The sequence below is a fragment of the Schistocerca gregaria genome, chromosome 6, assembly GCF_023897955.1.
Source record: "Schistocerca gregaria isolate iqSchGreg1 chromosome 6, iqSchGreg1.2, whole genome shotgun sequence".
In the NCBI taxonomy this organism is placed as follows: Eukaryota; Metazoa; Arthropoda; class Insecta; order Orthoptera; family Acrididae; genus Schistocerca; species Schistocerca gregaria.
In genome coordinates, this window is record NC_064925.1 from 252,786,263 (window position 1) to 252,813,212 (window position 26,950).

Here is a 26,950-nt window from a genome sequence, read left to right on the forward strand (position 1 = left end):
ACAGTTTCGCCATTCCTTCACGCGCTAGTTCCGCCTTCTTGAATAACTAAAGGGCTAACTGAACAATACTAAATTAAGCACTTCGTTCAACGCTTGCTAATAAGTCCCCTTCAGAAAAAGACGGATTACAGCTCTTTTACACAATTTCGTCACGGCCTGTTTCCATTACATATGAATTTCGTGATTTTTTACCAAAATCAGTGCTCTGATCTAAACGATTGAAAATTATCGGCATATGAATTATCGCGAGACAGTGACATCCTTCTTATAATTAAATCAAAAATTGTGCGTGAAAGTAAGACGAGAAAGTACCAGCTGTACAGAACTAATAAGACTGCTAAAAGAAGGCTGCTGTATGTCTCAGACGCTTTTCAGAATTGACATAGAAAATACGTTCGGCGGTAAAATTTTGAGGCACAAGAATGTGGTGTATAAGGTTTGCAGACGACAAGATTCACCAGGCAACGAATGAAGAAGAATAACAGGATATAGTGGATATCACTGAAGCAAAATTACATTACCACCGTACTTTCAAAGAAGATATTTGCTTCACTTTCCGCATGTTTTCCGCATGTTTTCCCCATATTCCTTCATTTTCTTGCAACTGCTGATTACTTTTTATCTTATTACGATGCCTACATACTCCGTAAATTGTGTTGTTACAATCGTATCAGTGACAATCTCACCCCTATTGAGCGATAACACGAAACGGACTACCCTTCTTTACACTTTTTCGATGTCCTCCGTAAATCCTACCTGGTAATATATTCCAGCAGAGGACGCACAAGTATAATGTAGGCTGTCTCTTTAGTGGGTTTGTCGCATCTTCTAAGTGTTCTGCCAACAAAGCGCAGTTTTTGTTTCGTCTTTCCCACAATAGTATCTATGTGGTCTTTCCAATTTAAGTTGCTCGTAATTGTAATTCCTAGGTACACGGTGTTTCAAAAATGACCGGTATATTTGAAACGGCAATACGAACTGAACGAGCAGCGATAGAAATACACATACTGTTGTCCCAAGCATATTGCAACAAACGGTGTATTTCTATCGCTGCTCGTTTAGTTTTTATTGCCGTTTCAAATATACCGGTCATTTTTGAAACACCCTGTATATATCGAATTGACAGCTCTTAGATTTGTGCGATTTATCGTATACCCAAAATTTATCGGATGTCTTTTAGTACCCATGTGGATGACCTCACACTTTTCTTTGTTTATTGCCACTTTTCACACCATATAGAAATTCTTTGTATTTAATTTTGTAATTGGAATTGATCGTCTGATGATTACAGCATCATCTGGCAACAACTTAAGGGGGCTGCTCAGATTATCACCTAGATCATTTATGTAAATCAGGAACAGCAGAGGGCCTATGACACTACCTTGCGAAACGCCTCATATCACTTCTGTCCTACTCGATGACTTACCGTCTATCACCAGGAAATACGTGGAAATTGGAAATTTGTGGTAAGTTCCTATGTGATCAAACTGCTGAGGTCATCAGTCCCTAGGCTTAGACACTATATAACCTAATTTAAAGTAACTTATGCTAAGGACAACACACACACTCCTGCCCGAGGGAGGATTCGAACCAGCGACGGGATGCTGCGCGATCCGTGCAAGGCGCCACAGACCACGCGGCTACCCTTCGCGGCAGGAATATGTGGACAACACTGATAAGGGAAGGGAGAGTGTGGTACGACATTTGTTAAGACATGTGGGAATGATTTACATGGTACTAGGGAGAGCTGTAGAGGGCAAAAACTGTAGAGGAAGACAGAAACTTTAATACATCCAGCAAATGATTGAGTACGTAAGTTGCAAATGCTACTCTGAGATGAAGATGTTGCCACAGGAGAGGAATTGGTGGCAGGCCGCATCAAATCAGTCAGAAGACTGATGACCCAAAAAAATGTTGCGATACAGTACTGCTAGTGCTCTACTTAACACAGCCAAGACGTTCAAATACCTGGGCGTAACGTTGCAATGCGACACGAGATGGAATGAACATGAGGGAATTGTGGTAGGGAAGGGAAATGGTCGACTTCGGTTTATTGGGAGAATTTTAGGAGAGAGTGGTTTATCTGTAAAGGAAACAGCACATATGATGCTGGTGTGACCTATTCTTGACTACTGCTTGAGTGTTTGTGATCCGTACCGGGCCGGATTGAAGGAAGACATCGAAGCGATTCAGAGGCGAACTGCTAGATTTGTTACCTGTAGGTTCGAGCAACACGTAAGTGTTACTGAGTTGCTTCGGGAACTCAAATGGGTATCACTGGAGGCGTTTCTTTCTTCTTTTTCCTTCGAGACACAGTATTGAGAAAATTTAGGGAACCGGCATTTGAAGCTGACTGCCAAACGATTCTACTGCTGCTAACATACATTGCGCTTAAGATCCAGGAAGATAAGATACGAGAAATTAGGGCTCATAAGGAGGCTTATAGACAGTCGTTTTTCCCTCTCTCTACTTGCGAGTGGAACAGGAAAGGAAATGACTAGTAATGTTACACGGTATCCTCTGCCACTCATCGTACGGCAGCTTGCGGAGTATAGATGTACAGTCGTGGACAAACCGAGCGAGACCCCTCGCCTTTTCGTTATGCTGATCCGCACAGCTTTAAAGTCTGCTACACAGCGGAACAGGCAAGGCGACGAAGTGCTACCAACATAGTATGCACAGGCGTGAAATTGACAAAGTATCCAGACTTTGTCAGATTGTTTTGAATCATATGTAAGACTATACGAGGGTTGGAACTTAAATAGTTTCAACTACTTATTCACAACCGATAAAAAAGAGTTACATGTTTGCACCTGTCACTGTTCTACAAAGTAGTCACCAGCGTTGAGTAGAGCCCATTGGCGTTACTCGTTAATAGGAGTATTTTGTTATTTCGATAAACATCCCGAATGACTGTCACATAAGCGGTGACATAAAGGTAGAAAAATTCATGTTCTAGAGTCCAGAAAGCTCTATGCAACACAAACTGCAAAACATTTTGCCATTTTCATTGCGAAATTGCCGGTTTATTCTTGTCTGAGGTGGCCGGCCGGTGTGGCCGAGCGGTTCTATGCACTTCCGTCGGGAACCTCACGGTTGCTCCGGTCGCAGGTTCGAATCCTGCCTCGGGAATGGATGTGTGTGATGTCCCATAGAGTTCAGAGCCATTTGAACAATGTCTTAGGTAATAACAGAGGGCTTTTTCCCTGGGTTGTCTTCTAGGCTAGTGAAAGGTGTTTCCTACGGCAAGGGATGTCTGGTTTGTTTTCGGTTCTAATCTCGATGGAGGCAGATAGACTATCAGTAAAGCAATTTTAAGAAATTCTCGTACCCCCAATACGTTTTAATTTTACCTTTATTTTCTACTGGCGCCCTGTGGAAGTCAATATGAAACTCTTGTAGAATTTCATACTTGTTACTGTCTTCCTTTTTCCGCTTCTGTCAACAACTGAAGTGAATTACGTGTGGCACTGAATGATTTTTAACTGAATTTCGTTATGAATGTTCAAGCATTGCTAAATTTGCACACTTTCGTGGTAGGTCAGCAACGGTAATCCACTATGACTGGTCTGAAAGTTGACATAAACCGTTTCGCGGCCGAATAAGCATAATATTTTGCTAATTCGTTACGATCTGGGGTACTTTACTTACTAGAGTAGTTGTGTTATTTCGATAAGCTGAAATTCATTTCTATTAGTACAGTTCATACTAATTAGCGTTTCTTCTTTCATTTATATCTTGTATTTACGTGTTGTTCAAGAATTCAAATGACTCTGAGCACTATGGGACCTAACATCTGAGGTCATCAGTCCCCTAGAACATAGAACTACTTAAACCTAACCAACCTAACACATCCTTGCCCGAGGCAGGATTCGAACCTGCGACCGTTTCGGTAGCGCCGTTCCAGACTGAAGGGCCTAGAACCGCTCGGCCACACCGGCCGGGTTTACGTGTTGTGTTTAACACACTAATCAGTATTAGTATAGTCTTACACATGATTGAAAACAGTCTGACAAAGTTCGGATAGTTTGTGCAGAGTATGTTAGTAGCACTTCATTGCCTTGCCTGTTATGCTGTGTAGCGGACTTGAGAGCTGTGCAGATGAGCATAACGAAAAGGTGAGGTGTCTCGCTCGTTTTGCCAACGACTGTACATGCTGCTGTCTGGGTGTGCTAAGATAACCGGAAAGCTATAAAAGTGGTTCGTTCCTGAAGCAGAACTGAATTGTTTCTTCAATTGCGGCATCACTTTCCAAGCGTGCCTCGTCAACTCGATCGACAGTTTTGACATTTATCCTCATTTGCGTTCCTCGATAATGTGACCTCGAAGACACGGGCCTGACAAAATGAGTCGGCGACCATCTCTCAAGAGAAGAGCTGAGACGGGACCGTGGGGAAAGCGAGCTGTGGACCAGGGACTGCGGCACGCAGTGAGGACGTCGTGATAGGCCAGGCCGGGCCAGGCCAGGCCAGTGCAGCCGTGGCGGCAATTAGTCCGTCCCTCCGCAGTCTGCGGCTCACGAGCAGCGCGGGATCCTCTCCTCCCAGTCAGCTGGATTACTGGCTGTCGCGACGCGGCGTACCTGCGAACCGCGCGACACGGCCCGGACACACCGCACGTGAACACGGAATCGTGAAGTAGCTGTGGCCAGCTTGCTGCTCTCATTTTCTGGAGCATCACGGCTCTAACCTTGATTTCACTTCAGGACGCCTGAGTAGCCAGTGAAACGGGCAGATTGGAGATGGTCTTGACAACTGGAGTGTGAGTGGTGGGGGTAATAGTGGCCGGCTCCGTTTTACCAGCATGTCCCGCCATTTACACTACTGGCCATTAAAATTGCTACACCAAGAAGAAATGCAGATGATAAAAGGGTATTCATTCGACAAATATATTATACTAGAACTGGCATGTGATTACATTTTCACGCAATTTGGATTCATAGATCCTGAGAAATCAGTACGCAGAACAACCACCTCTGGCCGTAATAGCGGCCTTGATACGCCTGGCCATTGAGTCAAACAGAGCTTGGATATAGTGTACAGGTACAGCTGTCGGTGCAGCTTCAACACGATACCACAGTTTATCAAGAGTAGTGACTGGCGTATTGTGACGAGCCAGTTTCTCGGCCACCATTGAGCAGACGTTTTCAATTGGTGAGAGATCTGGACAATGTACTGGCCAGGGCAGCAGTAGAACATTTTCTGTATCCAAAAAAGCCCGTACAGAACCTGAAATATGCGGTAGTGCATTATCCTGCTGAAATGTAGGGATTCGCAGAGATCAAATAAAGGGTAGGGTCATGGGTCGTAACACATCTCAAATGTAACGTTCATTGTTCAAAGTGCCGTCAATGTAAACAATAGTTGACCGAGACGTGTAACCAATGGCACCCCACACCATTACGCCGGGTGATACGCCAGTATGGCGATGAAGAATACACGCTTCCAATGTCGCCAAACACGGAAGCGACCATCATGATGCTGGAAACAGAACCTGGATTCATCCGAAAAAATGACGTTTCGCCATTCGTCCCCAGCTCCGTCATTGAATACACCATCGCAGGCGCTCCTGTCTGTGATGCAGCGTCGAGGGTAACTGCAGCCATGGTCTCAGAGCTGATAGTCCGTGCTGCTGCAAACGTCGTCGAACTGTTCCTGCATGTGGTTGTTGTCTTTCAAACGTCCCGATCTGTTGACTGAGGGATCGAGACGTGGCTGCACGATTCGTTACAGCCATGCGGATAAGATGCCTGTCATCTCGATCGCCCTTGGGGTCCAGCACGGCGTTCCGTATTACCCTCCTGAACCCACAGATTCCATATCCTGCTAACAGTCATTGGATCTCGACCAACGCGAGCAGCAGTGTCGCGATACGGTAAACCGCAATCGTGATAGGCTACAGTCCGACCTTTATCAAAGTCTGAAACGTGATGGTACGCATTTCTCCTCCTTACACGAGGCATCACAAAAATGTTTCACCAGGCAATGCCGGCCAACTGCTGTTTGTGTATGAAAAATCGGTTGGAAACTTCCCTCATGTCAGCACATTGTAGGTGTAGCCACCGGCGCCAACCTTGTGTGAATGCTCTGAAAAGCTAATCATTTGCATATCACAGCATTTTCTTCCTGTCGGTTAAATTTCGCATCTGTAGCACGTCATCTTCGTGACGTAGCAATTTTAATGGCCAGTAGTGTAGTTGCGATGGATCGTTGGACGGGTGAACATCGCGGCTACGCGGTTAAAGCGTGTTATACGAATGGTGAGAGTTTGGTGAAAACGCGACGGGCTTTTTCGGCGCCATTTCAACATACTTCGCAACAGGCCTGTTCCCTTGGATAACGCAATTCGTTCGTGGATAAACAACCTTGAACAAACTGGATCAACGTCTAATAGAAACGAGGTGGGAGTGCAAAAACCGCTCGAACCCCTCAAAACATCGCTGCTGTTCAATAGACAATGCTCATAAGTTCAAGCCGATCAGCCAAACAACATGCTCTACGTCTTGGAATAACTAACACTTTGGTGAGAAGGATTTTCACCCATATAAAATACAGATTGTACAATCTCTCAAACCAAGTGACTATTAGAAACGATTACAATTTTTTGCGGAAATGGCCAGAAAACTTGAAGAACATGATGACCAAGTAAACCACTTGTGGATGAGCCATGAGGCGCATTTCCACCTCTCTGGTTTTATTAATAAACAAAACTTTAGATCCTGGTCGGTGCAAAACCCTGGCGCACTTCATGAAACGCCTATTCATGCTCAAAAAGTGTCTGGCGCACTTCATGAAACGCCTATTCATGCTCAAAAAGTGTCGATTTGGTGCGCAATGTCGGCAAGAGGAGTCACAGGCCCATTTTTCTTCGAGGATATCAATGGAAATGCTGTGACTGTTAACTCTGTGCGTTACGTTGCAATGATTCAGAACTTTCTTACGCCAGACCTCGCCCATTTTACAGTGAGTAAACAATGTTCCAACAAGATGGGGCAACAAGCCACACTGCAGGGTTGCTATGAGCGCTGTGAATGCTTTGTTTCCAGGCGGCGTCATTTCCCGAAACGGGGATATCCCTTGGACCCCTCGCTCTCCAGATTTGACAACCTGTGACTTTTTTCTATGGGGTTACTTAAAAACAAGAGCTTTTCTGAACGATCCTCTCAGAAGTATCCCAGTCCCAAAACAACGAATTCGGGATGAAATTGAAGGAATACCAGTCAATATGCTGCTAAATGTCATGGGAAACTTCCAGGCCCGGCTGCAGAAGTGCATGTATTCCAAAGGAGGACATTTGGCAGATGTTATATTCAAAAAATAATTTTTTCACTTATTGTACATTAAATGGCTACCTTTTTACTTTAAATTTATACCCATTAAAATAAAAAATAAATTTTCTTAAAGAATTAGTTACTTATTTAAATTTTCCCCTTTCACTGGCTAACCCTGTATAAAGCATGAGGTCCCCATAGTAACTGGAGTCACTTTCGTCCATGCTAATTGGTTTCCATATGTCATTTGAATGATTCTTTTATCGAAATAATGTGTAACGAGTCAATATATATATATATATATATATATATATATATATATATATATATATATATATATATATATATATATATATATAGTGACACATTACCGTTTTAAGTCCTGCTCATGCAGCTACATTTTGTATTCACAGCACTATATGTGATCACAATGACATTTATTCCATCGATTTGGAAGATGGCACTACACAAACGATTAGCATTACAGACCTGTGCATGCACTGTGACTGCGGGAATTCAGTACAGAGTGGAGTCATCATGTGCTGCATTCGTGGCATGGAATCAAAGTGTGTCTGAATATGTTGCTGGCGAATACTCTGTCAAGCGTTTTGTAAGCATGTCCACAAAGCATAAATTGTTGCTGCAAGAGCACCTTCCGACCGACCATATCCCAGACACGTTCGATGGGCAACACGTCAGGCGAATGGGTTGGCCAGGGGAGCAGCGTTACCTTTCATATTTCGTTCTTCGCAAAAGGCTTGCACGTTCCTATCCTTTTGCGGCCGAGCGTTGACTCGTTGAAATACGGCATGTGGAACAGCTGCAGGAGGGGTAGAGCCTCAGGCTGTAAAACCTCCCTAGGAGGTGAGATGACGTGTTATATAGGCAATGACGCTCCATACCGTCCCACTTGTCTTTTTTTTTTTTTTTGTTTACTTGGTCTTTGAGTGTGTACTCAATTTAGCCATCGGCAACACATAGTGACAATGTACACATAATTGAATAAACAAATACAGAAATGCATATTTACCAGAATGAAAAGCTTAACTGTTACAGTCTTTTACATAATGTTTTAAAAATTGAATTGAATTGAATTGGAAAATAATTAAAAGCGTATTGGCTTACAGTTCACACCAATTCTGAAATATCTTCACCAGCAAGACATATTTACAATTTACGTACACCATTAAAACCTACAGATTGTAACCAGTACTCTTGATGAAGTTAACTATCACTTTATGTAGACGAACGTCTTTAGTACACAAAAGAGAAGAAGCTGATTGAGGAAGATGGTAGCCCATACTCAGCAATGTCTTCAGAAAGACCAACCGTTCACGGCCAAATTTGGGGCACATAAATAAGATGTGGTTGACATCAGCTTCCGACTGAGGATCACACGCATATGCTGGTGAACTGTAAACGTTGATCCGATGTAGATGTTGTGAGAAGCGGAGTCTTATGACGGTAGAAATCGTGGATCGGTCCAGGTGTGTCCTCATGAACCACGGCTGTGAAGGAATCCGAGGTTGTAGCACTGCGTAAAACCGCCTTTTGTCTGTTGAGAAACGTTCCACATTTCCTGCCATTGTTGTCTTGCGTGATCCTTGACTTCACGTAAGTAGTCTGTATAAGGAAGCTGAAGATCCAGGACGGTGCCTAAGGTTGCCGCTTGTTTGGCTAATGCATCAACTTCATCATTATAGAGGATACCAGAGTGGGAAGGTACCCACAACAAATGGATCGTCTGTGCGTGTGCTGCGACTATATTCAGATATCACATCCAAGATATAACTGTTGGTTGTTTTGTTCCATCGACTGTACTGAATGTTTTTAAGAACGCTTTGCGAGTCAGATACTATCAATATCTTGGGGAAGGAAATGCTAGAGATAAACTTAAGTGCTTCCAAAACTGCCACTGTCTCCGCCGTAAAAATAGAAGTGCTCGTAGGCAGTTTGAAGGTTTTGCGGATCTGGATCAGAGGGCAGAAAAAAGCGCATCCTGTACACTCTTCTTGCGGAATTTTGGAGCCATCGGTATATACACAGAGAAAACCCGGCCATTGAGCTTGAACGAGACGATTGAAGCCACCGTTGACATTAGTACTGTCCAGCCAGGTGGTACTTAAATAATGGACTGGGATCTGGGAGCAGAGCGTTTGAAGATCATGTCCACTATGTCTCACAACAATACAGTCTGCCCTATTGCGTTCATTGCGCGTGTCGGACGCGAATGCGGTCATCGCTGTAGGTGAAGTTGAAGAGAGGCTCGTCCAAAAACGCTACATTTTGCCACTCTGCACCCAATTTCCGTGTTCGTGTACCCATTGCAGTCTGCGGGGTTGGCAGGTTCTGGCCAGTGGAACCCGACACAATAGTATGCGTGCTACCAGTCTAGGCCGCAGAAGACAGCATTCGCTAAAGTGCTCTAACCTCGAGGCAACGCTGTGGACTCAATAGGGACAGTTAATGCTGTTTGTGGATGACGCTGGAGTTGTCCTCCGATGATGTCCCACAAGTGCTCGATTGGAGACAGATCTGGTGATCGAGCTGGCAACATGCCGACACCCATAGAGCATGTTGGTTTACAACAGGTGTATGTAGGAGAGCGTTATCCTGTTGGAAAACACCCTCCTGTATGCTGCTCATGAATGGCGACGGAACAGGACGAATTACCAGATTGATGTACAATTTTGCAGACAGGATGCATGCGATAATCACGAGGGTGTTCCTGCTGTCATAGCCAATGGTAGCCCAGACCATAGCTCCAAGAGGGTATCCAGCACGCAGTCAGGCGGGGTGTAAGCCCTCAACTGGCCTCCTCCTAACCAACACACAGCCAATACTGACACAGAGGCAGAGCCAGGTTTCATCAGAAAGAATTTTTAACATCATGCAGCCCCGTCAGCAACTGTGATAGTTAAACATATAACACGTCTGTCTCAGTTGCGAATAGAAACCAATCTTTACCTAGGTTTCAGCCAAAATAATTTGGCCTTCTACAGAAGCTATTGACACTAAACTATTGCATGCCAAAGTTTGGCCATGCCAAGTATAAAACTGTAGCACCGTAGTAAACAGTCATAAATCTACATTACTTAGCTGAAGAGAAACAGCAGGCCCGACTGCGCGGACGAGGTCGAGAGGCCGCGAGAGCTGCTTCGCCGGCTTTTGCAGTCGCCGACGCCTGACTCCAATTTCTATAGTAGAATAGTAAGGTATTCAAAATTGAGGAATAAAGTTGCTGAGTAATTGCTAGTCTTTCTTACGGGCTCCGAGTCCGTTTATAGAGTTTCTCGTTCTCCTCAGAAGCAAGTTCGGTTACATATTACGCCACTAACAGTTTTAATGGTTATATTAATACAATTCCTTAACGTATAGGTAGCTACTGTTATGCATCTGTGTTTCCACACGCGCATGAGCCAGACCATCAGCGGTGCTGGTACACTGCTGCTCGCTGCGAGTAGTTCTGGCGGAGCTCTCGCTGCCCACCGACCTCGTCCGTGTAGTGGGGCCTGCTGTTTCTCTTCAGCTAATACTGTAGATTTATGACTGTTTACTACGGTGCTGCAGTTTTGTACCTGACATGGCCAAACTCTGGCATGCAATAGTTTAGTGTCAGTAGCTTCTGAAGAAGGCAAACATGTTTTGGCCGAAACCTAGTTAAAGACTGGTTTCTATTTGCAGCTGAGACGTGTTATGTGTTTCATCAGAAAAACAACAGATCTCCACCCTGCCCTCCAATGAGCTCTCGCTTGACACTACTGCAGTAACAAATGGTGGTGGTATGCAGTTAGTGGAATGCACGATAAAAGACGTCTGGTTGCAGCTGTCCTTGACGCAATCAATTAATAACAATTCGTTGTTATCACTGTGCGATCAACTACTGCTCAGATTGCTGCTTCAGATGCAGTACGACGCAACAGAGCCATACTCCGAGCCGGCCGCGGTGGTCTCGCGGTTCTAGGCGCGCATTCCGGAACCGTGCGACTGCTACGGTCGCAGGTTCGAATCCTGCCTTGGGCATGGATGTGTGTGATGTCCTTAGGTTAGTTAGGTTTAAGTAGTTCTACGTTCTAGGGGACTAATGACCACAGTAGTTGAGTCCCATAGTGCTCAGAGCCATTTGAACCAACCATACGCCGAACATGATGGTCTCCCCTCTCTATAGCACCACGTGATGATCTGGAGCCCGGCCCTTTTGCGGGCAACGCTGTCAGCAATCACGTACAATGGCTACAGTCCTGTCAACTCTCTCTGCAGGAACATCCAGCTTCTTGTAGCCCATTACACGACCTCGTTTAAACTGAGTGAGGTGTTGATAAGTGGGTCTTTGTCGCCTTAAATGCATCAGCTCACCAAGTCCAGTCGCAATGGTAAATAACGTTCAGGACCGTTACAGCGTGTATTTAACGCAAATCTGATAAATACCCTCATAATGGCGTTACTAGCGCCACTCTTCTGCAGCAGCCGCGAAATTTCAATTGACATAATCTTTCAGACTTTCGTTTATGTCCCACAGACACTCTTGGTGCTGTGATTTTTTTCTTTCGGTTTACGACGTGCGAGAATCTACATCTACATCTACATGACTACTCTGCAATTCACATTTAAGTGCTTGGCAGAGGGTTCATCGAACCACAATCATACTATCTCTGTACTATTCCACTCCCGAACAGCGAGCGGGAAAAACGAACACCTAAACCTTTCTGTTCGAGTTCTGATTTCTCTTATTTTATTTTGATGATCATTCCTACCTATGTAGGTTGGGCTCAACAAAATATTTTCGCATTCGGAAGAGAAAGTTGGTGACTGAAATTTCGTAAAAAGGTCTCGCCGCGACGAAAAACGTCTATGCTGTAATGACTTCCATCCCAACTCGTGTATCATATCTGCCATACTCTCTCCCCTATAACGTGATAATACAAAACGAGCTGCCCTTTTTTGCACCCTTTCGATGTCCTCCGTCAATCCAACCTGGTAAGGATCCCACACCGAGCAGGAATATTCTAACAGAGGACGAACGAGTGTAGTGTAAGCTGTCTGTTTAGTGGACTTGTTGCATCTTCTAAGTGTCCTGCCAATGAAACGCAACCTTTGGCTCGCCTTCCCGACAATATTATCTATGTGGTCCTTCCAAATGAAGTTGTTCGTAATTTTAACACCCAGGTACTTAGTTGAATTGCCAGCCTTGAGAATTATACTACACTCCTGGAAATGGAAAAAAGAACACATTGACACCGGTGTGTCAGATCCACCATACTTGCTCCGGACACTGCGAGAGGGCTGTACAAGCAATGATCACACGCACGGCACAGCGGACACACCAGGAACCGCGGTGTTGGCCGTCGAATGGCGCTAGCTGCGCAGCATTTGTGCACCGTCGCCGTCAGCGTCAGCCAGTTTGCCGTGGCATACGGAGCTCCATCGCAGTCTTTAACACTGGTAGCATGCCGCGACAGCGTGGACGTAAACGTATGTGCAGTTGACAGACTTTGAGCGAGGGCGTATAGTGGGCATGCGGGAGGCCGGGTGGACGTACCGCCGAATTGCTCAACACGTGGGGCGTGAGGTCTCCACAGTACATCGATGTTGTTGCCAGTGGTCGGCGGAAGGTGCACGTGCCCGTCGACCTGGGACCGGACCGCAGCGACGCACGGATGCACGCCAAGACCGTAGGATCCTACGCAGTGCCGTAGGGGACCGCACCGCCACTTCCCAGCAAATTAGGGACACTGTTGCTCCTGGGGTATCGGCGAGGACCATTCACAACCGTCTCCATGAAGCTGGGCTACGGTCCCGCACACCGTTAGGCCATCTTGCGCTGACGCCCCGACATCGTGCAGCCTGCCTCCAGTGTTGTCGCGACAGGCGTGAATGGAGGGACGAATGGAGACGTGTCGTCTTCAACGATGAGAGTCGCTTCTGCCTTGGTGCCAATGATGGTCGTATGCGTGTTTGGCGCCGTGCAGGTGAGCGCCACAATCAGGACTGCATACGACCGAGGCACACAGGGCCAACACCCGGCATCATGGTGTGGGGAGCGATCTCCTACACTGGCCGTACACCTCTGGTGATCGTCGAGGGGACACTGAATAGTGCACGGTACATCCAAACCGTCATCGAACCCATCGTTCTACCATTCCTAGACCGGCAAGGGAACTTGCTGTTCCAACAGGACAATGCACGTCCGCATGTATCCCGTGCCACCCAACGTGCTCTAGAAGGTGTAAGTCAACTACCCTGGCCAGCAAGATCTCCGGATCTGTCCCCCATTGAGCATGTTTGGGACTGGACGAAGCGTCGTCTAACGCGGTCTGCACGTCCAGCACGAACGCTGGTCCGACTGAGGCGCCAGGTGGAAATGGCATGGCAAGCCGTTCCACAGGACTACATCCAGCATCTCTACGATCGTCTCCATGGGAGAATAGCAGGCTGCATTGCTGCGAAAGGTGGATATACACTGTACTAGTGCCGACATTGGGCATGCTCTGTTGCCTGTGTCTATGTGCCTGTGGTTCTGTCAGTGTGATCATGTGATGTATCTGACCCCAGGAATGTGTCAATAAAGTTTCCCCTTCCTGGGACAATGAATTCACGGTGTTCTTATTTCAATTTACAGGAGTGTATTTATTGAGTAATCGAATTCCAACGGATTTCTTTTGGAACTCATGTGGATCATCTCACGCTTTTCGTTATTTAGCGTCAACTGCCACCTGACACACCATACAGCAATCTTTTCTAAATCGCTTTGCAACTGATACTGGTCTTCGGATGACCTTACTAGACGGTAAATTACAGCATCATCTGCGAACAATCTAAGAGAACTGCTCAGATTGTCACCCAGGTCATTTATATAGATCAGGAACAGCAGAGGACCCAGGACGCTTCCCTGGGGAACACCTGATATCACTTCAGTTTTACTCGATGATTTGCCGTCTATTACTACGAATTGCGACCTTCCTGACAGGAAATCACGAATCCAGTCGCACAACTGAGACGATACCCCATAGGCCCGCAGCTTGATTAGAAGTCGCTTGTGAGGAACGGTGTCAAAAGCTTTCCGGAAATCTAGAAATACGGAATCAACTTGAGATCCCCTGTCGATAGCGGCCATTACTTCGTGCGAATAAAGAGCTACTGCGTGGCACAAGAGCGATGTTTTCTGAAGCCATGCTGATTACGTGTCAATAGATCGTACCCTTCGAGGTGATTCATAATGTTTGAATACAGTATATGCTCGAAAACCCTACTGCAAACCGACGTCAATGATATGGGTCTGTAGTTAAATGGATTACTCCTACTACCCTTCTTGAACACTGGTGCGACCTGCGCAGTTTTCCAATCTGTAGGTACAGATCTATCGGTGAGCGAGCGGTTGTATATGAGTGCTAAGTAGGGAGCTATAGTATCAGCGTAATCTGAAAGGAACCTAATCGGTATACAATCTGGACCTGAAGACTTGCCCGTATCAAGCGATTTGAGTTGCTTCGCAACCCCTAAGGTATCTACTTCTAAGAAACTCATGCTAGCAGATGTTCGTGTTTCAAATTCTGGAATATTCCATTCGTTTTCCCTGGTGAAGGAATTTCGGAAAACTGCGTTCAATAACTCCGCTTTAGCGGCACAGTCATTGATAACAGTACCATCGGCACTGCGTAGCGAAGGTATTGACTGCGTCTTGCCGCTTGTGTACTTTTCATACGACCAGAATTTCTTCGGATTTTCTACCAAATTTCGAGACAATGTTTCGTTGTGGAACCTATTAAAGGCATCTCGCATCGAAGTACGTGCCAAATTTCGCGCGTCTGTAAATTTTAGCCCATCTTCGGGATTTCGCGTTCTTCTGAACTTCGCATGCTTTTTCCGTTGCCTCTGCAACAGCGTTCGGACCTTTTTTGTGTACCACGGGGGATCCGTTCCATCTCTTACCAATTTATGAGGTATGAATATCTCAATTGCTGTTGCTACTATATCTTTGAATTTGAGCCACATCTCGTCTACATTCGCATAGTCAGTTCGGAAGGAACGGAAAATGTCTTTTAGGAAGGCTTCTAGTGACACTTTATCCGCTTTTTTAAATAAAATTATTTTGCGTTTGTTTCTGATGGATTTGGAAGAAATGGTATTGAGCCTAGCTACAACGACCTTGTGATCACTAATCCCTGTATCAGTCATGATGCTCTCTATCAGCTCTGGATTGTTTGTGGCTAAGGGGTCAAGTGTGTTTTCGCAACCATTTAAGCAGACTTACGCGAAACAAAATGTTGCTTACCGTTTTACTCAAGTTTAGTGTTGTTTCCTTCAAAGTAGTTACCTTCTGATGGCACACACTTTTTCCAGCGCTTCTGCCATTGATGGTAACATTTCTGGAACACATCTTCTGTAATATCCTCCAAGACGATCGTCACAGCTTTTTGGACATCTTACGTTGTTTGAAAATGGTGTCCCTTGACCGCCGTTTTGACTTTTGGAAATAGAGAAAAGTCGCATGGAGCGGTATCTGGTGAATAAGGTGGCTGTGGTAGTACTGACATTTTTTTTCTTTTGAGGTTAAAAATCGCTGTACAGACAGAACAGTATGGGATGGCGCAATATCGTGTTGCAGAATCCAATTATTACTAGACGAACCGTTTCTCGATTGATGTTCAGTTCTTCTGCAATCATTTGCACGGATAATTTCGATCTGATCGTACGAGTTCACGCACCCTGGCCAAATTGACAACCGTCTGTGAGGTTGATGGTCGTCCACTGCGGTCTTCATCTTCAACATTGATCCTGCCTTCACTAAACATTTTATGCCAACAAAAAACTTGAGCTCTTAACGCAGCCTCTTCTCCAAAAGCCCTCTGAATCTTACAGTAACCTGTCGTCACATTTTCACCCAATTTAACGCAAAAACAAATTGCATATGCAGAATGAGATTTTCACTCTGCAGCGGAGTGTGCGCTGATATCAAACTTCCCGGCAGATTAAAACTGTGTGTCCGACCGAGACTCGAACTCGGGACCTTTGCCTTTCGCGGGCAGGTGCTCTACCATCTGAGCTACCGAAGTACGACTCACGCCCGGTACTCACAGCTTTACTACTGCCAGTATCTCGTCTCCTACCTTCCAAACTTTACAGAAGCTTTCCTGCGAACCTTCAGGACTAGCACTCTTGAAAGAAATGATATAGCGGAGACATGGCTTAGCCACAGCCTGGGGGATGTTTCCAGAATGAGATTTTCACTCTGCATATGGTTGCGCAATATTATGTGGTTTCATTTCCTTGACGAGAGACACAAACACGTGTTAACTTATTACACGACTGAGCAGTTGCATCGATATGCTGCTTGGACTAGAAGCTGCTTATAGGCCAAAGTCAAACATACTGTGCCTATGCAAGCCTGCAGGGTTGCCACATCCTGCAAAGAAAATCAGTCCCATTACTTTATTGTCACACCTCGTATAAAACAAATTGTAGGAGTGAGGCTTAGTGGAGCACTACACAGGGCTGAATGTATTTGCTACAGCTAGGACAACCTATCGTAGGAAACCTTAAAACTAAATCTGCTGATTATGCTATAACTGCTAGTTTACACACATATAGGAATTATGACCAAATACTCATGCCTCCCACCACTCATAATTTCCTACCATTAAACAAAAACAAAGTAGTCTCTAACATTCTGCGTGTTTTCTGTTGTTCTATGTCGTGTCTCCCTACCACTTTCGCGCAACGACGCTCTGAGCGTGTTTTTTAGGGAATTGACTAGTTTGAACCTGGGACCTGTTGCTGGTAAGGAGACGCCAGACCACACATGACATGTAGAGTTCAGTGAGACTAGCGATGATATAACGAAACACTTAATGATTTCAGCGTCAGCTCCACTGTGCGCCCTGTAAAAGAACCTTAATGCTAACTAAATTTACTGGAAGGGATTCAAGGCTTTCCTATTTTTAGTTAGCTGGTAAAATAACGTCGAAAAAGCAGTTAAGTTTACCATTGGAAATTTTATTCTACTCACAAAACATTGTTTATAAATTGCACTATTGATAAAAGGAAATGTTTTAATACAGGATGATAAAAACCATTCCCTGGATGCGTTTCCAAGTTCTACAATGGATCGAAGGATGACCTATGCCATATCACAACTGTAATCTAGGTTTAAATTAAGTTTCACAAAAGAGGAAACTATCAAAATGGTCTACGGAGACCCTCAATTATCTTTAATTACTTATCTAACTTGTCATAAATTACAGTGGCTGATGTTGCTTCTCAATAATTATATAACAGAAAAAATCATCATGTTTCAGATTTTAACTAACGTAGCAAATGTGAATACCATGAGCTTCAATTGACGATCGACACTAGTATTACGTAAAAAGGGGATGTAACAGATGAGACTTCTGCTCAAAAATGCGGCATCGCGTGCGTTCATTACCTTGTCTGTGTTCGTCAGGGGGCGGTGGGCAGCACAGCTCCTCTCACCTCGCCGTCTCGGAAGCAGCTCTCTCCTAACTTCTCCTTACTACAATTTACCGAAATTGGTTAAAAAAAAAGTATCTGGCTGTGTTTTCATCTGACCAATCAGGGTCTCAATGTTAACGTTAAGCTCCGCCTACAAAAATTCTGTCTATGCAATGAGAAACGTTATACTTTTCGTGGTGGGGCAATGTTTTTAAAGTTTGCAACGTAACAGAGACACGAAAAAGTCTTACGCCAAAACTTGTAGCTGGTGTGACCCTTCTAGTGTTATCGTAAGATCTATACTGTTCTTCTGAAGGGCTCTATCTTTTAACATGGGCTGGAGGTGGTCCTGGTGGCTGCTTTTCGTGGCGGGGCAATGCTTTTAACGTTTGCAATGTAACAGAGACGCGAAAAAGTCTCACGCTAAAACTTGCAGCTGGCGTTGTCCTAGTGGTTAACTGGCGACGTGGATGTCCAGTCTGTCCCTCATCGTAGGGCCTTCTAGCTTAACACGGTTCTGCTCTCGGCTTCTATTCTCGTTTCTCCTCTCGAAACTGCGTCTGTCTCACGGCGGGAAGGTATGACATGCATTTAGGCATTCTTGTGTTAGTCTGTGGTGTTCCATTTGCTCACTCCTTACTCGTATTACTTTGGTTAATTTAATGTCACGATTTATTCGGAGCTACGTGACATACTACTGGATTTACCTATCATGTCAGGGTTTTCATGGAAGGTGTTGGATTTCCCTGACACCTTACAAGTCACTATAACTGCAGTGTCTCCTTAACGACCATTCAGTGAACGTTGTTGTGTACAGACCTTCTCAGGAGGCGCCACGTTCGTGCACCCATGCTGACTGCTGATCTTCGGCGACAAAGTCTAAGGGGCATGCAACGTGTCACACATCTCGCAATGTACGTGTGCGGCTCGAAGAGCACCAAGATGATTTTACCGTACTACCCTGGCCACCAAACTCCCTGAACTTAAACCCAAATGGGAATATTTGAGACCATCTCCATCGTGCTGTTCGTGCCATGGGGCCTCATCAGAGAAACCTTAGGCAGCTGGTGACGGCACCGGAGTTGTCATGGTTCCTTATCTGACTGGTTTGATGCGGCCCGCGATGAATTTCTCTCCTGTGTTACCCTCTTTATCTCAGAGTAGCATTTGCAACCTACATCCTCGATTATTTGCTGAATGTATTTTAATTTCTATCTCTACAGTTTTTAACCTCTACAGCTCTATATAGTACCACGGAAGTTATTCTGTGATGCCTTAACAGATGTCCTACCATCCTGCCCCTTTTATTTGCCAGTGTTTCCCATATATTCGCTTCCTCGCCGATTCTGCGCATATCTCCTCAATCCTTATCTTGCCAGTCCACCTAATTTTCAACATTCGTCTGTAGCACCACATCTCAAATGCTTGATTCTCTTCTGTTCTGGTTTTCCCACATTCGATGTTTCACTACCATAGAATGCTGTGCTCCAGACGTCCATTCTCAGAAAATTCTTTCTCCAATTAAGGCACGTGTTTGATAGTGGTAGACTTCGCTTGACCAGGAATACATTTTTTCCAGTTTTAGTCTGCTTTTCATGTCATTTTTCCGTTCATCATGAGTTATTTTGCTGTCCAGATAGCAGAATTCATTAACTTCATCTGCTTCGTGATCTCCAATCCTGATGTTAAGTTTCTCACAGTTCTTATTTATGTTACCTCTCATTACTTTCGTCTTTCTTCCATTTACTCTCAATTTATATTCTGTACCCATTACACTGTTCATTCCATTTAACAGATTCTGTAATTTTTCTTCAGTTTCACTGAGGATAGCAATGGCATCAGTGTATATTATCATTGATATCTTTTCACCTTGAATTTTAATTACATTCTCGAACCTTTCTTTTATTTCCGTCAATGCTTCTTCGATATATAGAGTGACCAATAGCGACAGGAAACTACATCCCTGTCTTACGCCCTTTTTAGCCCGAACACTTTGTTCTTCCTCGTCCACTGTCATTGTTCCCTCTTGGCTCTTGTACAGATTATATATTAAAATCTTTCTCCGTATCTTACACCTATTTTTATCCTAATTTCGAATATCTTGCACCACTTCAAACTGTCGAACGCTTTTGGCAGTCGAAAAATCCCATGAACCTGTCTTGATTTTTCTTCAGTCCCCTTGCCATTATCAACCGCAACGTCACCGCTGCTTCTCTGGTACATTTACCTTTCGTAAAACCCAATTGATCGTCATCTAAAAAATACTCAGTTTTCTTTCCCAATCTTCTGTATATTATTCCGGTCAGTCACTTGGATGCATGAGCCGTTAAGCTTATTGTGTGACAACTCTCGCACTTCTCGGCTTTTGAAATCTTCGGAAACGTGTGAATGCTGTTTTTCTGAAAATCAGATTATGTATCGCCGGGCTCATACATTTTCCACATTAACGTGAGTAGTCATTCTGTTGCCAAATCTCCCAATGATTTTAGAAATTCTGATGGAATGTTGTAACCTCTTTTGCTCTATACGATCTTAAGTCTTTCAAAGCTCTTTTAAATTCTGATTCTGAAATTGGATCCCCTACCTCTTCTATATCAACTCCTGTTTCGACTTCAATCACGTCTTCCCCTCAGAGAGATCTTCAATGTACTGTTCCACCTATGCTCTCCCTCCTTTGCCTTTAACAATAGAATACCTATTGCATTTTTAATGTTAGCATCCTTGCTTTTAACTTCTCCGAAAGTTGTTTTTACTTTTTATATGCTGAGCTAGTCCTTCCAATAAACATTTCCTTTTCTATTTCTTCCCATTTTTTCGCCTTAGCTTCACTGTACCTCTTGTTTCTTTTATTTCTGAGTTGTATTTCTGTATTCCCCAATTTCCCCAAACGTTTTTGTACTTCCTTATTTCATAGATCACCTGAAGGTACCGATTATTTCCCCGCAATTACCTTACTTGTACCTTTGTTTTCCTTCCCTACTCTGTGATTGCGATTTTCAGAGATGTTCGCTCCCCTTCAATTAAGATGCCTACTGGATTGTTCCTTATGGCAATATCTGTAACCTCAGAGAACTTAAGGTATATCTCTTCAGTACTTAGTACTTCCGTAAACCACTTCTTTGTGCATTGATTGTTCCTGACTAGTCTCTTAAACTTCAGCCTACTCTTCTTCATTACTGCCTCACCATGATGTAATTTCGTTACAATCTTCCGATATCTCTCGACATTTTCCAAGTATAGCCCCTCCTCATGTGATTCTTGAATAGAGTGTTTGCTATAACTAACTGAAATCCATTACAAACTCAATTAGTCTTTCTCCTTTCTCATTCCTGGTACCTAGCCCATACTCTCCCAAAACTCCTTCTTCGACTCCTTCTCTTACAACCACGTTCCAGTTCCTTATCACCATTAGATTCTCAGATCCCTTTAAGAATTGAATTATGCGTTCAATATTCTCACATACTCTTTCTATCTCTTCATCTTTGGCTTGCGAATTCGACATGTATAACTGAACTATGGTTGTCGGTGTTGATTTGCTGTCAATTGTGATGAGGAAACCCTTATCGCTGAAGTTAAGGTGGTTATTTAGGCTTTTGGCAGGTGATTACATTAATGTGGCTGGACAGTATATAATTGAGTATCATTTCAGCAAAACTCAACAAACGCCATATACAAATTTCACAGGAGACACATTTTGTATTGTAGTCGATAAGGTTCATTCAAAAACCTTCAAAAATTGAATAGTAGTCATTTCCTTTCCGCTTCACTCGCAAAAAGAGTGAGAGAAAAATGACTATTTGTCTCCATACGAACCCTAACTGCTCTTGTCTTCTTGGTCCTTACGCGAATTGCATGTTGGTGACAGCAGAATCGTTTTGCAGTCATCTACGAATGTCGGTTCCGCAAATTTTCTCAATAGTGTTTCGCAAAAAGAACGTCTTCGCTCCAGGGATTCTCATTTGAGCTCACGAACTATCGCCGTAATACTCGCTTGTCGACCTGACCTACCGGTAACAAATCTAGCAGCGCGCTCCTTTAATTCTAGCTGGTTGCGAGCTCAAACATTCGAGCAGTACTCAAGAATGGGTCGCATTAGTGTTCCATACGGTGTCTCCTTTATAGATGAGCCAAACTTTACGAAAAATTCTCTCAATAAAACCACGTCGACCATTCGACTTATCTACCACCGTCCTTACACACTCATTTAATATCGCTTTGTATCGTTACCCCTCGATATTTAATCAACGTTTGTGTGTCAAGCATCACATTACTAAAGCTGTAATCGAATACGACGATACGTTTTTTTCTACTCATAAATATTAAGCTTCATTTTTCTACATTTGTAGCAAGTTACCAATCACTACACCAACCAGAAATGTTGTCTGTCTTGTATCCTCCTAAAATCACTCAACGATAAGTCTTCCCTGTACACCTCATAGTTGTCAAAATGGTTCAAATGGCTCTGAGCACTATGAGACTTAACATCTGAGGTCATCAGTCCCCTGGATTTAGAACTACTGAAACCTAACTAACTTAAGGACATCACACACATTCATGCCCGAGGCAGGATTCGAACCTGCGACCGTAGCAGCAGCGCGGTTCCGGACTGAAGCGCCCAGAAACGCTCGGTCACAGCGGCCGGCCATCTTTGTCAGCAAACTATCACACACAGCTACTCACCCTGTCCGCCAGAACATACCAAAAGGTGGGCAATGGCTTATGTGTCATTAATGATAATTTTGTATTATGAGACAACGTTTTTTAATATTCGACAGAAGTCTCTTGACAACAGGACAGCCTTACAGAAGAAAGTTCTGGTAGGCGCATGTTTAGTTCCTATGTACTAACGTGCACAGCTTTCACTAATATTCAGTTAAACAGTCACAGAACGAGTTACAGTTTTCAATAACCTGATCGAGTTGGTTCGCTGAGAGTGAGCAAATTTGATGCTGGAAGAATGGTACCAGAAAGTCGCGAACTCCTCGCTAAGTCTTTATCAGCAGAGTAATACATAGGCTGTATACCAATTCGTAGTCCACTCCAGTAGGAGGCAGACAGATTGAAGTAGAGTGCCACAGGAATGATGTGTACTGTAACTACACAGCGAACCATGTAGGAGTGGAACTCCCTGCAGCTGCCTCTAGGTGGGGAGACGAGGCGGTTCGCCGGGAGCGCCGTCTATACTGCGTTGTTTGGCTCCACAACCTCTTTGACTCGAGAATCTTCCGTGACAGAATCGATGTCACTGTCTAGGTGAGGGGCAAAATTCAGTGGAACTAATGGCCTCAACACGTTCTCTCGAAGTGCAGACTCAAGAAATGTATTACTTCTTTGACAATTAGAGTGTCACAACACAACTGCAACAAGCCAAGCACGTCCTGTATGAGATCCTTTACGGACCCGCGTAAAATCTGCAGTAGGTACGCTTCTGGTTCACTGCTACTCGTCCAGGTGGATGGTACCGATAGCACGACGACTTACCTCCAAAGGTCTCGCGTCAAGCCTGCGGCAGTACCATCCGGCTCTTTTACTACAGATTTATACGAAGGTTTAAATGAATTGTTCAAAACAAGCTCTTTAGCCAGAGAAGAACGTACTGCAGTACTGGCCAGTGGAAATGACTGCACAGTTAAAACACAATCTGTTTCCTCCCAGTAATTTACAGAACAGAAATAGGGGTCTAGCAACGAACCCTTACATTGAACGTAAAAGCAAGAATTCAAACGTCGATGATAATTCGAAACATTTCGTCAGCTAACTCTAACTAGGGATATATAAGTAAAAACTTCAACAGACAAGATCACTAATTAAAATTTTATTTTAGATGTCCGGTATTGTTTAAGGGTATGTAAAGCGCATAAATTTAAATTACAGGCATAATCAGGCCAGATTTAATAATTTCACAAAATGGATGTATACAATTTACCTTATGCATATACACTTCAATATACCTCCATTGTATTGACAATACATCCTGTCAGGTCATAATGCGTCATCTACATCTACATCTGCATGGATAATCTACAAATCACATATAAGTGCCTGGCAGAGAGTTCATCGAACCACCTTCACAATTCTCTATTATTCCCATCTCGCATAGTGCGCGGGAAGAAGGAACACCAATGTCTTTCCGTAAGAGCTCTGATTTCCATTATTTTCTCGTGGTGATCGTTCCTCCCTATGTAGGAACATGAACAACCCTGGAAATACTAAAAGGTATCAGATTATATAATGGTAACACAGAGATTTAGGAACCAGGTTTTAAATTGTAAGACATTTCCAGGGACAGATGTGGACTCTGACCACAATCTATTGGTTATTAACTGTAGATTAAAACTGAAGATCCTGAAAAAAGGTGGGAATTTAAGGAGATGGGACCTGAATAAACTGAAAGAACCAGAGGTTGTACAGAGTTTCAGAGAGAGCATGAGGGAATAATTGACAGGAATGGGGGAAAGAAACACAGTAGAAGAAGAATGGGTAGCTTTGAGGGATGAAGAAGTGAAGGCAGCATAGGATCAAATAGGTAAAAAGACGAGGGCTAGTAGAAACCCTTAGGTAACAGAAGAAATACTGAATTTAATTGATGAAAGGAGAAAATATAAAAACGCAGTAAATGAAGCAGGCAAAAAGGAATACAAACGTCTCAAAAATGATATCGACAAGAAGTGCAAAATAGCTGGAGCACAAATGTAAGGATGTAGAGACTTATCTCACTAGGGGTAAGATATATACTGCCTACAGGAAAATTAAAGAGACCTTTGGAGATTAGAGAACCAATTGTATGAACATCAAGAACTCAGATGGAAACCCAGTTCTAAGCAAAGAAGGGAAAGCAGAAAGGTGGAAGGAGTATGTAGAGGGTCCATACAAGGGCGATGTACTTGAGGACAATATTATGGAAATGGAAGAGGATGCAGATGCAGATGAAGATGAAGATGAAACGGGAGATATAATACTGCATGAAGAGTTAGACAGAGCCCTGAAAGACAAGTAGAAACAAGGCCCCGGGAGTAGACAACATTCCATTAGAACTACTGACAGACTTGGGAGAGCCAGGCCTAACAAAACTCTATATCATATGGTGAGCAAGATCTATGAGACAGGCAAAATACCCTCATACTTCAAGAAGAATATAATAATTCCAATCCCAAAGAAAGCAGGTGTTGACAGATGTGAAAATTACCGAACAATCAGTTTAATAAGCCACAGCTGCAAAATACTAACACGAATTCTTTACAGACGAATAGAAAAACTGATAGAAGCGGACCTCGGGGAAGATCAGTTTGGATTCCGTAGAAATGTTGGAACACGTGATGAAATACTGATACTACGACTTATCTTAGAAGAAACATTAAGGAAAGACAAACCTACGTTTCTAGTTTTTGTAGACTTAGAGACAGCTTTTGACAATGTTGACTGGAATACTCTCTTTCAAATTCTGAAGGTGGCAGGGGTTAAATACAGTGAGCGAAATGCTATTTACAATTTGTACAGAAACCATATGGCAGTTATAAGAGTCGAGGGGCACGAAAGGGAAGCAGTGGTTGGGAAGGGAGTGGGACAGGGTTGTAGCCTATTCCCGATGTTATTCAATCTGTATATTGAGCAAACAATACAGGAAACGAAAAGAAAAGTTCGAAGTAGGTATTAAAATCCATGGAGAAGAAAAAGACTTTGAGGCTCACCGATGACATTGTAATTCTGTCAGAGACTGCAAAGGACTTGGAAGGGCAGTTGAACGGAATGGACAGTGTCTTGAAAGGAGGATATAACATGAACATCAACAAAACAAAACGAGAATAGTGGAATGTAGTCGAATTAAGTCCAGTGATGCTGAGGGAATTAGATTAGGAAATGAGACACTTAAAGTAGTAGAGGAGTTTTGTTATTTGGGGAGCAAAATAACTGATGATTTTCGAAGTAGGAGAGGATATAAAATGTAGACTGTCAACGGCAAGGAAAGCGTTTCTGAAGAAGAAAACTTTGTTAACGTCGAGTATAGATTTAAATGTCAGGAAGTCGTTTCTGAAAGTATCTGTATGGATTGTAGCCATGTATGGATGTAAAACGTGTTTAGACAAGCAGAGAAGCTTTCAAAATGTGATGTTGCAGAAGAATGCCGAAGATTAGATGGGCAGGTCACATAACTAATGAGGAAGTACTGAATCTGATTGGGAAGAAGAGGAGTTTGTGGCACAACTTGAGTAGAAGAAGGGCTCGGATGGCAGGACATGTTCTGAGACATCGAGGGATCACCAATTTAGTATTGGAGGGCAGCGTGGAGGGTAAAAATCGTAGAGGGAGACCAAGAGATGAATTCACTAAGCTGATTCAGAAGGATGTAGCTGCAATAGGTGGGAGATGAAGAGGCTTGCACAAGATAGCGTGGAGAGTTGCATCAAACCAGTCTCAGGACTGAAGACCACCACAACAACAACAACAACAACAACATAGATATCATGTATATTAATATGTTTAGTTTTAGCGTTCCATCTTAGAAAAGACTTTTTGACCGACATATAAATTCTGGTTTCACGATATCCACAACAAATTGTACTCGTTTCCGAGATCACTTGATTTGGAGCAGGTCACGAACTGGTCACTTGATACTAGCATCTATGTTCAGGTTTCGAAGCGACAGTCAGTTGTTCTATCAGAAGCAACAGAATCTGTTTATCCTTTTTCCAATGCCGTTGACTCGATTTAGTTACAAAAATTGGCAATATTAATTTACAACCATACTCAAATATTCCTTTAACTTCCAGTCATTAAGCATTGACTGAACCTGTAAGTTACTTGATCGGATAAGCCACGTTAAAATTTTTCGTGTATTTGTGTATTTAGTTAACAGAGAGGAGCGTACGCAGTATTTTTGTGTAGCTCATTCATGTCAGTTCTGAGGCGGGAGAAAACAAAAAAATAAAAATAAACAAAAGCGATAAATACAGGACAAAGAGAAATTACTACATGGGGGTCGCCGCGTCCGAAGTTGTTACAACAATCCGTTGGGAACTTTTCCCCCTTTTTTTTTACTGAGAGGGAAATATGGTAGCTATACGTAATTCTCGTGTAATCCAGCGAAACGAGTCCGATTTTTAAAACAAGCTATACCAGGTGTACATACGGTCTGAAATAATTCCCTCAGTCATATTTTTTTCACAAGGATTATCTGTGAACTGGAGAGCTGCGTAACACGATCAAATCGATACCAGTTAGGAGTTCATTTTG